We start from the raw sequence: 14,583 nt of genomic DNA on the forward strand, positions 1-14,583 counted from the left end.
GCTAAGGGCATCCTGACAGACGTCCAGTACAGCTTTAGGCCTGGCTGATCTACGACAGACCAATGCTTAAATATGTACTTAATTATTAATAAGTACACTGCAACTCGGTCAAAGAGTTTACACCTGGCTTTTATGGACCTCACATTCACGTTCAACAGGGTCTGTTGAGTTAAACTCTGGACCGTGTTGATTGAGATAGGAGTGGAGTCTAGTATCGTGTTCCTCCTGGAAGATTTACACAGGAATACCTCAGCCTCATTTAGTTTCTTCCCTGATGCAGTACTTACTGGATTCTTTCCCAGCAGTAGGGGTGTGCGACAGAGGTTCATTCCTGCACCTTTCATGTTCACTTTATATGTCAACAGGCTTGAGGGGGCCAACCTTGCAACCCAGGTTGACTGACTTAAGGTGGGTCAGAGGGCGCTCCTGGTGTTATTGTATGCTGATAACATGGCTCTTATGGCTCGGACGGCCAGGGGGCTATACATTCACATTGAAAAATGTGATGCCTTTACAGATAGTCTTGGCCTGGCATTCAATGTCTCAATATCCTATTTTATGGTTGTAGGACCATGATCCACAAGGTCTATGCCCTTCAGGGTGGGCCAGCACATTACGGGTAAAGTCACTGCTTTTTTATACTTTGATGCTAAGAACAATTGGCACACCCTTTTGGAATAGAAAAGGGTGGATATGATTAAGACCATCAGTCATTGAAATACTTCAACAAAAGATTGGGCTATTGATCCTCGCAGATCCTGTTAAAAATGTATGAGGCAAAGTATGTTTCATGAGTCAGGCATGGTAGTGAGTTTGGGGTTACACGAAGTCCGACCGAATACAAACAGTAGAAAACAAATTCCTCAGATGCTTGTTACAGGGCCCACAGTGTACGACGTCTTGGTCTGTTCATGCTGAACTTGGAGTAAGATTCATTGTAGATCTAGTCTCCCTCAGCCCTTTATTGTGTTGGGTAAATGTCGGGACTAGACAGTATCGTTAGCCAAAAAGATTGATTTGGTCTGCCCCTGGATGGTGCTTTGAAACTCCCCTGGATTGCTTACATTAAATCGGCACTCACAGCCTTGGGGAGGGAAGAAGCGTCTCTGGATATACTGTGTTTAAAGACACTTTTCCTAGAGTGGGCGTCGCTCATCAGAGAAGGTGCAGAAATGTCAACTGCCCATTTGCTTCTGAAGTCTCTCAATGGAATAGAGCAGTATTTGGTGCAGATTCCGAGTAGACATGCCAGATTTCTCTTGGCCCAGTTTTGTTTTAATCAAATCCATCACTTATTGGCCTCCCGTGCGCATTACAAAGGAGCCACCTTGGATGCCATCATCGCTCAAAAAAACACAATCACTATCAATCACATACTCCCCATCGACTGGTCAGACCACCGCATGATCTTATATCATATCAACCAACTTACTCTCTCTCAAGCACCTCTGCAATACTCCCCCAAATGGTTGAGAAACTTCTCTCAGGTTCCCATGGGGGTCCTCAAAGAACAGAAAAGCTCACATTTCCCTGACACCAATGACCACCTCTCCACTAATGACCTCACTGATTGTTACAATGCAAAGCTAGTGGCCATGCTTGACAAAATAGCTTCACTAAAGCTCAAAAAGAGCAGAGACATCTGATCCTGAAATTGGTTCAACACCAACCTCAACTCCTAAAGGAGAAAACTAAGAGCCAAATAAAGAAAGCAGAGAAATAACCCTATCTCCATCCTCCGCGATCAACTCAAATCAGCCCGTAGGAAGTACAACAACCACATCAAAAACAAAAAAATCCAGCCTTTTCCGCTCTGTACTGGACAGTGCCAAAAACAGACCCAAGGAGCTCTATAGCATCATCAGACAACACACCTCCAAGCCTGTGTCCTCCTCTGACCAGGCGTCCAAAGAACTATGCAACAACTTCACCAATTTCTTCAACGATAAGATCACAAAAATCAAAATCTCACTGGACATCAACAACACGCACATCTCGAAGAGCATCGCGGCGGGTTCGTTTGATCATTCTGCTGGTTACTCTCCCAATTCCTGGCTTAGTTTCCTCCCCATTCAAGGAACTGAGATAATCACATTGATCTCCACCTCCAAACCCTCAGCTCATGTCCTCGACCCCATTCCTCCCTACTTACCAAAAAAATGAAGCGCGCCTTAGCTCTTCTTTGGAGCACGATCATAAATAGCTCCCTGAAAAACGGAGTGGTCCCAGACTGCCTTAAAATGGGTCAAGTCACCCCCCTGTTGAAAAAAACCTGGCCTAGATGCGACATATCTGAACAATTTTAGACCTGTGTCGAACCTCCCCTTCTCTCAAAAACACTAGAAAGATGCGTACTATATCAACTAATCCAGCACCTGGACAACATCAACCTCCTGGACCCCCACCAGTCTGGCTTTAGAAAAGGCTGTTTCACAAAAACCGCGATCCTCAACATCATCGACGATATACATGGATCACTAGACTCTGACCACTGCTGCCTCCTCATTCTCCTTGACCTCTCGGCAGCGTTTGATACTGTTGATCACAAAATCCAAATAAGGGCTCTCCAAGAAAGAGCTGGTCTTGGTGAGGTAGTCCTCAAATGGTTCTCCTTCTTTCTTCACAATCACACACAAAAAATAAAAATACAAAACTTCACTTCCGACCTCCAGCAATTCAACAAGGGCGTCCCTCAAGGCTCGGTGCTTTCACCGTAACTCTTTAACATCTACATGGAACCTCTCTCCAAACTACTCAGAAAAGCCAACATCCACTTCCATCTCTACGCTGACGATACTCAGATCTATCTGGAAACTACATCTCTCAAAGACATACAAAGACTTAATGATGCCCTGAAAGATGTCCAACACTGATTGACAAGCAACCACCTGAAACTAAATCCTGATAAGACTGAGACACTCCTCATCTCGCATAAAGAAGATAACCCCCAAATTGCCAAATGGTTAAAGGCCATTGATGCGCTCAACATGAATCTCACTCTAGCAGATCTGTCAAATCTCTAGGCATCACTCTAGACCCAAAACTGAACATGACGAGACACATTAAGAATTCGGCCAACAGTGAATTCATTAACCTCAGACTACTGAACAAAATAAAACCCTACATTCTGCCGAATGATCTCAAACAGGCCACCCAATCTCTGATACTATCAAGACTGGACTATGGGAACACAGTCCTCTCAGGAATTCCAAAATCACATCTGGCTCCCTTCGAAACAACCTTACATGCGGCCGCCAGAATGATCGCAGGTATCAAGAAATTCAACCATATCTCCCCTGTACTCAAGGAACTTAAGTGGCTTCCAGTCGGAATGCGAATTAGCTTCAGAACAGCCTGCCTCACCCATAAACCCTTCACACCGGCAAAACTGAGTACCTGGCAAAAAAAACCATAAAAGCCAGGCATTCCAGGAACCTGAGAAGCTCAAACTCCCTCCTATTCATCCCACCTTAAACTAGAAGAAAAAAAACTGCGGATCGATCTTTCTCCGGAAGCACTCCCAAAATGTGGAGCTCCATTCCCCCTCAAATCAGAACCATTCACTCCTTTGTACAAATCAAAAGCCAACTCAAAACCCAGCTCCTCAACCGCTCCCTAGGAAGTGGATAGCATGGGGCAGATAGCAAACATCGAGCTCTGCTCCAGCTCTAAGACTCCGAAGAACCCAGAAGGCAAAAGTGTCCTGCACTACAATGTGTTGCTCTTTATTTTTGTGTTCCTCTGTTGATATGTCGCTCTTCTATTTTGTATATCATGATTATCTGTTATGTACCTACTGTAAAGCGCTCCGATACCCCAGGGTCTGGCCAGCGCTCTAGAATACTTCGTAAATAAACTTTGAAATGTTAGCCAATGACGGGCACTAATTCTGTTTTTTATTGTCATTTTAAGATGTTTTATCTTACTGAGAATTGTGCTGTATTCATATTAGTTTTTAATGTTTGTTGCACTTTTATGGTCACATGAGTAACCAAATAAAGATTTGATAATGATGAGGTGGCCAGATACGAAGAAAAGACTTCTCAAGAGACACCATTGTGGGTTTATTTTTTAATCTTTCTGACATTTGATCAGGAGGTACCCATTTGGCTCTGGATTTAATTGAAGGAAATTAGTGGACATCTAGGGGAATATTTACAAGAAAATGGTGCAGCGCGGTGCCACAAGCAAATTTGCTGTGCCGAGCTCCATCATTTTTTGAGTACAGGAATGCGCCATATATACAACAACACGGTGCATTCTTATTTCATCCTTGTGCTAAAAAAGCAGTCCAGCACGAGCGTAGGCACCATTTCCCCACGAAGCAAGGGTGCCTCCATTGCAGGGATTACTGTTGTTAAACTGGAAGCGACACCTTCCTGCCCAAAAACTAATCATCAATGGCAATTGCTCCTTCTTAGTGTGCTTCAGAATGCAGCCCACATTGAAAGAGCAAAAACGAGGAGAAAAAAGTATTTCTCCTTCTTGCGCCTCTCCTACGCCTCCCCTGGGGAGACGTATGCTTTTGCACTGCCTCAGATTTACAGATAATTGTAAATCTGAAGCAGTGTCAAAAGCAATGGTTGTTGCGTGGAATACCTACAACAACAGACATTGCACGCCCCTTTGTCACAGAAAACTACATCAAGGAGAACCATATTTTCAAGGTGGCGTTAAAAAATTCAAAGTTGTTTAGCACCTTGTAAGAAAGTGGCTCTGTATATACTGGACCAAAGTAAGGTACAGTGTGCACAGAGTACACAGTCCCCAGAGGTTTAGCAGAGGCTAAAGTTAGATATAACCTTACTCTTCAAAGTGGTAGCTTGGCCGAGCAGTAAGGCAGTATCAGAGGACAGTGTAAAGCGTTTGTTGTACAAACTCAGTCAGCAAATTGTCTTACACACTCAAGAACTGAACTCTAGGCCAATTGTTTTGTATCAAAATTTATAGTTGTTTTATTTTAGAACCAGCATGGTATCAAAATATACTCTCTCAGTAGTCAAATACTTTTCAAATAGGCAATAGACTTTTGATTACAATAGTTACAGTTGTTGCAATAGGCAACACAATTTCAAACACAATGCAACATTGAGCTCAATGGGAATTTCTAGTTAAATGCAATTTGGTTACTTTGTAGATTACTTTGCTCAACCACAGGACTGGATCCTAGATTCAGTCCAGGGACATTTCCTGTAAACAGTTAAGTAAAAGCCATTTGGTTACAGTAGTGATTTTTAAGGAAAATCAAAATTGTTGTATTTTAAAAGTTGACAGAAACTTTTTTGCATAGAATCACCAATGTTAACCTATGAGAGGAAATTCACTTAGTCGGTAAGTAGTGTTATGAATACTTTTTCTTACTCAGGGTTGGGTCCTGGATCCAGCCCTGGTGCATCTCCCATAAACAGTTGAAAGAACGGGTTTGAATCATACAGGCGATTTTTTAAGGGATATTTGTAGTTTCTAAAAATCGACACATAAACTTTTCTGATGAAAACCAGACAATGGATCCCTTTGGTTGGAAATTCAAGTTACTGGTAAGTACGGTTAGGATTACTTTTCAGGCTCATCGCTGGCCTACAAGATGAAGCATTGGGTTCTCTCCTGATAACAGCCGAGTAAATCGGAATTTGTTCTTCAGCAGGTTTTAGATGAATCTTTTCAAGTTTCAAAACTCCACACTGAATTTTTTTTAAGTGAAACCAGTTAATGTTAGCCTATAGAAGAAAAGTGAGTTATCGGCTTTTAGGTAAGTACTCGACTTGCAGAGTTAAGGTTCTGGGCATAGACTCAAGGATCTCCCAGGGTCAGGTAGGTACAGTTGGTACACCCTCAGCGGCACAGGGGCAGCCGGGTGCAGAGGTAGTTAGGCCCAATGTTATCCAATGTGACGCAGAGGGCCATCGGTTGGTGGCTGCTGGCCAGCAGGCAACATGACTGTGGGAGCTAGGCTCCTGGTCACTTGCTCAGGGCAAATGGGGAGGTAGGTTAGGACCAAGTTTGCACTGCCAGGGGCACTCGGGCGGCTGGGTGCAGGGTGCTTTTGAGCCGTCAGGCGCTCAATGTTATTCAATGGAGATCTTGGAAAGCGAACAAAGGCTGCAGGCTCGGGGACGGAGATTCTTCAGGAGCGACCCACACTTCGAGAGGTAAGTTGGGATCTTGGAGGATAGCTAGGCACCCCGGAGTTGGACACAGGGGGCCGGGGAGGGGGGGCGCCGTGTGCAGGGGTGTCTTTTGACATCTGGAAATCTTACTCTCTGCTGGTCGCGGTTGGGGGGGGTCCTTGTTCTGAGGCTGCAGGCATCGTCTGGGTCATCGAGGAGGGTCCTTGGGCACTGGATTCCAGGTCAGAATCACTGGGGGGACGTCCTAATGGTCTTTGTCCACTCAGGCACAGGCCGGGCATGGCGGGTGCAGAGTGTGCTGGATTTGCGGTTCCAGGCTGGCACCATGGATTCCTTGGAGTGGGCAAATGCTCTATCTCAATTCTTTGAGGATAAAATCACTACCATTCATCTCTCCTTTCTTTACTATCCCAACCAAACTCTGTCAGAAGTCTTGGTTTTATCACGATCGGATCCCCCACACAGTATGAAGGAATTTGTTAAATGTGACTGCGATGCAACCCTGTCCCTTAAGCTGAAAATCAAGTCAGGGTCCCTCTCCGACCACATTTCCTCCAAACTCTTTCCCTTACTCGTGCCGGCATTGGTGGAACATCTTACCAACCTCTTTAATAAATCATTTACGGATGCTGACTTCCCAACAATATGGAAAGCAGCAATAGTCAGGCCCATTCTGAAAAAGCCCACGGCCGACCCAAACGCTCTTTTGAATTACCGGCCCATTTCTCTACTTCCATATTTTGGTAAAATGCTCGAATCCATTGCCAACAAGCAGCTTGTGAGCCATCTCAAAGATCATGGACTTCTGGATCCCTCACAATCGGGTTTTAGGGCACAACACAGCACGGAGACTGCATTGGTCGAGGTTGTCAATAATATCAGACTTGCGCTGGATAAGCACCAGTCAACTATCCTCGTCCTGCTTGAATATCTGCAATCTGGGTTTCCAGATGGACAATAAACTGTCCATGAATAACCAAATTAACAACATTGTTGGCACATGTTTCGGACTAATGCATAGTTTGCGGAAGATTTTTAAGTGGATCCCCGCTCAGGCCCGAAAACCCTTAGTAGAGGGTCTAATAATAAATAGAATGGACTACGGAAATGAACTCCTAACTTCCATAAATGAACATCATCTGAGCAGGCTCCAGGTTCTTCAGAACACCGCAGCTCGGTTGGTTTTTAACCTCCCGCAAAGAACCCCATCTGCTGCCTGTCTAAAAAGCCTTCATTGGCTGCCGGTAAAAAAGCGTATCCACTTCAAAACTCTGTGCCTATCTCATAGACAGAAAAGTACGAAAAAGGCCCCAAGTATCGGTCTCAAAAACTACGATGGTACCGGCCTCAAAGAGAACTCGGATCCAGAAACAAACTCCTGCTTACGCCTTTAAGAATACGAACTACTAGAAATGGTGGTCGTGCATTTTCGTTTCTGGCTCCAGCTTCATGGAACAAAATGCCCATTAATCTCTAGAGCATCCCTGAACACGGCTGCTTCCGTAAGAGGTTAAAGATCTGGCTTTTTGTCAACTAACAGCCCTATTCCCTTGTCAGAGACTGCTGCAAGCGCCATGAGACTCCTAGGATGTGATTTGTGTGCTATACAAATGTCCCTGACTTGACTTGACTTGACCAGGGGTATTGCTGTTTGAGGAGAACCACTGCTCATGGGAGTCCCAGTCTTTAAGAGGTTCAAGGCAGGCAGGTCCTCTGGGGTTTTCAATGTTGTTGTCCGCAGGAGTCGCCGGGATTTAGCAGGAGCAGGTTCAAGGATCAACAGGCCTGTAGGGCTGGGGCCAAGTCAGTTGGTGTCACGTCATCCTCTTGTTAGAAGGTGCATGGCGGGTCTTCTTCTTCTTGATCTTCTTTCTTGTTTTCAAATTAGGATCTCAGGAAGGAAGGTTCAGGGTGCCCCTAAATGCTACATTTAGGGGGTATTACAGGTAGGGCAAGGGCATGGACCAATAGGTCCCTGTCCTGGAGTGAGTACACCCCCTATCCTGCCCCTCTCCTGTGGGAGGGGGCAGGAGCCTATCTCTGATTGGGCAGGGTTCCCCATCCTCAAGATGGCCAGAGCCCAGAGTTGTGCTTCACCTCGTCTCTCCCACCTGAGGGGTAGAGTTGGCACAGGCTGGCACACTCCCTTTCCTCACTGAGGGTTTTCCGCCAGTCTTCCCGCCAGAGTGGGGGTCAGAACTAGTGGGGGCCAGTTGCTGAGTACAGCAAGTGGCCTGGAGCAGCTCACAAAGGCAGCATGCCTATGAAGCTTCCCCAGCCCATCCTGGAGGTGGATACCTAGCACCTCGCCCAGGACGTGCCTTGTTGCAGGCCCAGGAGAGCGGATGTCTCTCTAGCCAGGGGTCAAGCAACATGTCTGCTGTGTGGCAACCTAGGCTGCCTCTCAGACAAGATGTGGATTGTAGGTTAGGTTTCAATGGGCATCTCTTAGATGCCCTCTGTAGTGAATTTTACATTAAATCCCACACTAGCATCAGTGTGGGTTTAATGTGCTGAGAAGTTTGATATCACACTTGTCAGTCTTTTAGTGTAGCCACTATGGTGCTGTGGAGTTCGTAATGACAACCTCCCAGCACCATATACTCTTAATTAGGTATGGGCTAATTTTGCGAATCTCGCGTTCGCGGATTTTGCGGATTTGCGAACTCGCAATCCGCAAAATCCGCAAATTCTCGCGAATTTGCGGATTTTTTTATTTTTTTATGTTCGCACGGGTTTCTGCAAGTTTGCGAGGGTTTTGTCCAATTTCGCAAATTGCGAAATTGTACAAAACGCGTGCGAACTTGCAGCAACCCGTGCGAACACAATTATATGAAGAGAAAGAAGCTCCTGGTCACAGGAACAGCACGGGGATTGCGCTCATGAAAGTCAAGGATGCAAAGGCCTCTACCCAGCATCACAGCTGATTTTCCACAGTAGATTTGGGAAGAGGCACACCTGTACAAACAAGACAGGTGTGTGGAGGGTCGGGGGGAATATTTATTGACCTTCCTGCTCGCTCCCCTATGCCAAGATACACAACACAAAAAAGAGCAGGCAAGGTCTGACAGTGGTGTGTAACCGCAATGGCGGCCGTGAGGCACTAGTGGTGAGCGCATGAGATAAAGGGTTGCAACAGTAGAGACTCTTTGTCACCAGCAGGACCAAAATGATTCCCATCAGACCACCCATGTGGTGGAGTTGCGTCACACAGGAATCAAATGATCATCCCGAACCGAATCTGACCATGTAGTGTCGATCGGGAGGGGACGTCAAAGAAATGTGGTCCTGTTGTGACCCCAAAAAGTATTGTGAGTGGACAATGTGCAGTGCTCAGGGAAAGTGTAAGATAAAATTAACTACCAGGACACCAAAGAACATTGCAGAAGGGGTCCTAGTGTAAAAGATTAAAACCACGCCAAGTAGTACGACTACTCAGAGGCGCTGTGCAGTATGGTCGACATGTTTCAGCTAATAGAGCAGATAGCTCAGCTTTCTTCAGGACCTTTAAAACAGAAAAACAGCTACTGCAACTACACATGGAATGTATAAGTGAAAAAATGTACTCATCCAGAGTCACATATAAACCAGGAACTAGTCTACTTAAAAGTCCACTGGAGGGAAGGAGAAGTGTCTTCTTCCTAACGAGAGAAAAAGAGAAAACACAAAAGACAGTGTGTCAAACACCACCATATCTCTCACGCACACCCATCGTACACACTCAGCGACCATGCAGACACACCTGCAGGAATAAATTCTATTCTGCATTTTAACAAGCATATTGTCTTGAATCACTCAGAGGCATTTCCTCTTGGTGATACTCACCCAGCTTTGTGTGGGTGATGGCCTCACCTCAACCCGGCAACCGCTCGGGAGTATGAGGCCCCGCTCTGTGGTATAGAAAAGGACAAGGTAAGCACACAAACTTTACGATGTCCTACCCAATAGTTCTATACAAATAACCAAACTGACGTGTGAAAGTACACAAGATGACGCCCTACACCGAACATCACAAAGATACACAAGGGGTATACATATAACAATGATATCATACACACTGTGATCCTTAACAACGCATAGAGTCCTGATATCTGTGTATATCTTAAGAACGTTCCTTTAAAAAAAAAGGTAAATGTCCTGACCCCAGAAGTGGAGTATTGCATGTTATACACGTGCTATATGCAAGCAGGGATTTGTGGTGGCATTGTCCCTGAGACAGACAACTGCAACTAAATAAATAAATAATTACACGCTACGGGGACTTTGATGTTATTTAATTTTGCTCTATCAATGACGACACGGGTTGATAGGAGCTCGGGATTGTAATACCCACCGAACCGGTGCCATTTGAATTCTGCGCCCGTTGAGTTATACAATACTTGACAATGGACCTGCCGTTATATATTAACACTCGCTTTTTAAGTCTTCAGTCCCAGAGTGATTTCATCCAACCGGCGAGTCTAAGGGTTAACGCATGCGCAATACAATTGAGATCCTCTCCTTTTGCGCATGCGCGAGAAGGTAGCAGCTTCCGCAACGCGAGTCTCGGCGGTTGCTTGCAATCTTTACTCTACGGCTAATGGAATACGGGTTTAAAAGGAGGAAGGTCTCTAGCATTCTGCACCTCCACTTCCGCTCGGGTCTGCAACGAGAGCACCGACGGAGAGGTAAGTCAGTTTGCGCATATTCCAGTGTAGCGAGTAAACTCTTCCGGGTGTAGTAGCTAGTCTAGTAAGACCTGGCAGACCCCCTATCTTTCCCCTTACTGCTGTTGAGAGCAGCATATCCCCGGTTTATGAGGTAGTTCAGCAACACCCGGCATGGCCTCATATCTATGTGTAAACTATTCCTCTTTCACCTATGGGAGGTCTTGGGCACCCTGTTTTTTGAATATATGGAGTGAGTTGAGCAGCCTTAACTATGTCTGTCTCAGGGACAATGCCACCACAAATCCCTGCTTGCATATAGCACGTGTATAACATGCAATACTCCACTTCTGGGGTCAGGACATTTACCTTTTTTTAAAGGAACGTTCTTAAGATATACACAGATATCAGGACTCTATGCGTTGTTAAGGATCACAGTGTGTATGATATCATTGTTATATGTATACCCCTTGTGTATCTTTGTGATGTTCGGTGTAGGGCGTCATCTTGTGTACTTTCACACGTCAGTTTGGTTATTTGTATAGAACTATTGGGTAGGACATCGTAAAGTTTGTGTGCTTACCTTGTCCTTTTCTATACCACAGAGCGGGGCCTCATACTCCCAAGCGGTTGCCGGGTTGAGGTGAGGCCATCACCCACACAAAGCTGGGTGAGTATCACCAAGAGGAAATGCCTCTGAGTGATTCAAGACAATATGCTTGTTAAAATGCAGAATAGAATTTATTCCTGCAGGTGTGTCTGCATGGTCGCTGAGTGTGTACGATGGGTGTGCGTGAGAGATATGGTGGTGTTTGACACACTGTCTTTTGTGTTTTCTCTTTTTCTCTCGTTAGGAAGAAGACACTTCTCCTTCCCTCCAGTGGACTTTTAAGTAGACTAGTTCCTGGTTTATATGTGACTCTGGATGAGTACATTTTTTCACTTATACATTCCATGTGTAGTTGCAGTAGCTGTTTTTCTGTTTTAAAGGTCCTGAAGAAAGCTGAGCTATCTGCTCTATTAGCTGAAACATGTCGACCATACTGCACAGCGCCTCTGAGTAGTCGTACTACTTGGCGTGGTTTAAATCTTTTACACTAGGACCCCTTCTGCAATGTTCTTTGGTGTCCTGGTAGTTAATTTTATCTTACACTTTCCCTGAGCACTGCACATTGTCCACTCACAATACTTTTTGGGGTCACAACAGGACCACATTTCTTTGACGTCCCCTCCCGATCGACACTACATGGTCAGATTCGGTTCGGGATGATCATTTGATTCCTGTGTGACGCAACTCCACCACATGGGTGGTCTGATGGGAATCATTTTGGTCCTGCTGGTGACAAAGAGTCTCTACTGTTGCAACCCTTTATCTCATGCGCTCACCACTAGTGCCTCACGGCCGCCATTGCGGTTACACACCACTGTCAGACCTTGCCTGCTCTTTTTTGTGTTGTGTAAGAGGCACACCTGTCCCGCCTCGAAGACGCTCATGATTGTTTTTGGGCTAATGAATGAGTCACTGATTTTGAGCATCAACTAGTTCGAGCGACCATGCAAAGGCCGCCCTCTACCCAGCATCACAGCTGATTTTCCACGGTAGATTTGGGAAGAGGCACACCTGTCCAGCCCCGAAGACGCTCATGATTGTTTTTGGGCTAATGAATGAGTCACTGATTTTGAGCATCAACTAGTTCGAGCGACCATGCAAAGGCCGCCCTCTACCCAGCATCACAGCTGATTTTCCACGGTAGATTTGGGAAGAGGCACACCTGTCCAGCCTCGAAGACGCTCATGATTGTTTTTGGGCTAATGAATGAGTCACTGAATTTGAGCATCAACTAGTTCGAGTGACCATGTGTGTGTTACTATGCAATCGCCCTGAAGGGCGCAGGGGTCCCTTGAGTGACCTGTGTAAGGCTGTGCCTGTAACTATTTTACAATGGCGCCAGCAAGCTGCCAGCGCCGTTGTAAAATAGTTACAAAGTTAGCTTGCACAGGAAGCACTTAGATAAAATAAAGCAGCACCTGCTTCGTTTTATCTAGTGGTTCCTGTGCAAGCTAACTTTGTAACTATTTTACAACGGCGCTGGCAGCTTGCTGGCGCCATTGTAAAATAGTTGCATGAGTGGGGGTTCAACTTTTGAACCCGTTACGCTCGCGGATTTTTTTGCGGATTTTGCGGGAAATCCGCAAAAATCGCGGATTTCCCAAAAATCTGCAAAATCCGCAAGCGTAACGGATTTCCCGCTCATGCTTACTCTTAATGACATCACTGCACTTTCAGTGCCCAGGAATGGCGCTGGGTACTGTATGGGCACAGGGCTCATGCACCTGTGCCCACACCACTGGCATAGGGCACCCAGCTAGAGGGGTGACTGATGCATGCTAGGGCAGTGAGTTTGTGGGCATGGCACACAGGGATGTGGGCCATGTCGACTCGTTGGTTAGTTCTGCACCAGGACACTCAGCCTGCAAAGGCAGTGTGTTTGTGTGTCAGGGTGCAGGGCCCCTAAAGGTGGCACTGTAAGTGCTGCAGCCCTTAGGGGTCTTCTCTGGTCACAATGCCCTGGGTACCTAGGGAACCATGTACCAGGGGCTGACATGTGGCCCGAGATGCCAATTGGATTTTAGCTTCAACACAGTTTTAGCGAAGGAACACAGTCCCTGGGCACCTGATTGACACGAGCCCAGAGCACACTCAGTCAAAGTACATCAGCAATTCAGCAAAAAGTGGGGGCATACCATGCAAGAATGACGCCACTTTCTCACACACCTCCTTGTAAATACGTAGCAGAGCACAGTGCCACCGGAGCATAACAAAAAGTGATCATCCGGTGACTCAATTCCCTTGTGAAAATGTCTACAAGTTTTGAGTCATTGATTTCTTTTTTTATTGTTAATTGTTTAACTGAATGATTATGTCAATTATTAAATTATTTTTAGTAACTTGGATTCTAATTAATTATAACATGTTGAATCTATTTGTTTATTAAATAATTATATACTTTCATTACATTTTTAAATATTGTGTACTTTTTTGTTTGGAATTTTAGGGTAATAGTTTGGTAAGTATTTTAAATGTATTTTACAACTATTAATTATTTTAAAGGTAAAATATTTTTGTATATTTGTATGTATTCATTTTGTATTTTTTGTTTTTAACAATGCATATAAATTATAGAATGTAACATTTTTTCTTTATGTTTTAGGAAATATATATTATATGTTATATATAGCCAACACTGTATATATTTGGACACATATAAGGGCATGCCCACTAATATTATAAATATAAGGGAACGCCCTTTGTATAACATCCACTGGGAAGAATTTTCTTCGTCAGGATTTCCATTGGATATTTCTCCAAACACATTGGGGGAGGGATGTCCACTGGGACTTCACATAGTCAACATTCTTGACATTCATAACTATTCATAACTGTTTGCCTTGAATTACCAGGCATTGCTGTCATGTACAAACACTCACTTTTTTGTGCATAACAAGTCAAGTCAAGTCAACAAATACTTTTTTCAGCTAATTTAAACTATAAAAGCAACATAAAATCAAACAATATGAATTCACAAAAGAGTAAAAATATTAAAAATTCATAATTAAAGGACCATGCATGACTCTTTGTACAAAATTCATCAGTGTGAATAAAATATATTTATATATTTATTTATTTTTGAGACTTGTAAAGCGCTCAAAAACCCCAAGTGTGTCTCTGCGCTACAGACAACGGCATGTGCTGGCGTGGTGAGTTATTGATTGAATAACCAGGTTTTGGACATTTTTCTGAATGCTAA

The sequence above is a fragment of the Lissotriton vulgaris genome, chromosome 5 (assembly GCF_964263255.1).
Source record: "Lissotriton vulgaris chromosome 5, aLisVul1.2, whole genome shotgun sequence".
NCBI lineage: Eukaryota > Metazoa > Chordata > Amphibia > Caudata > Salamandridae > Lissotriton > Lissotriton vulgaris.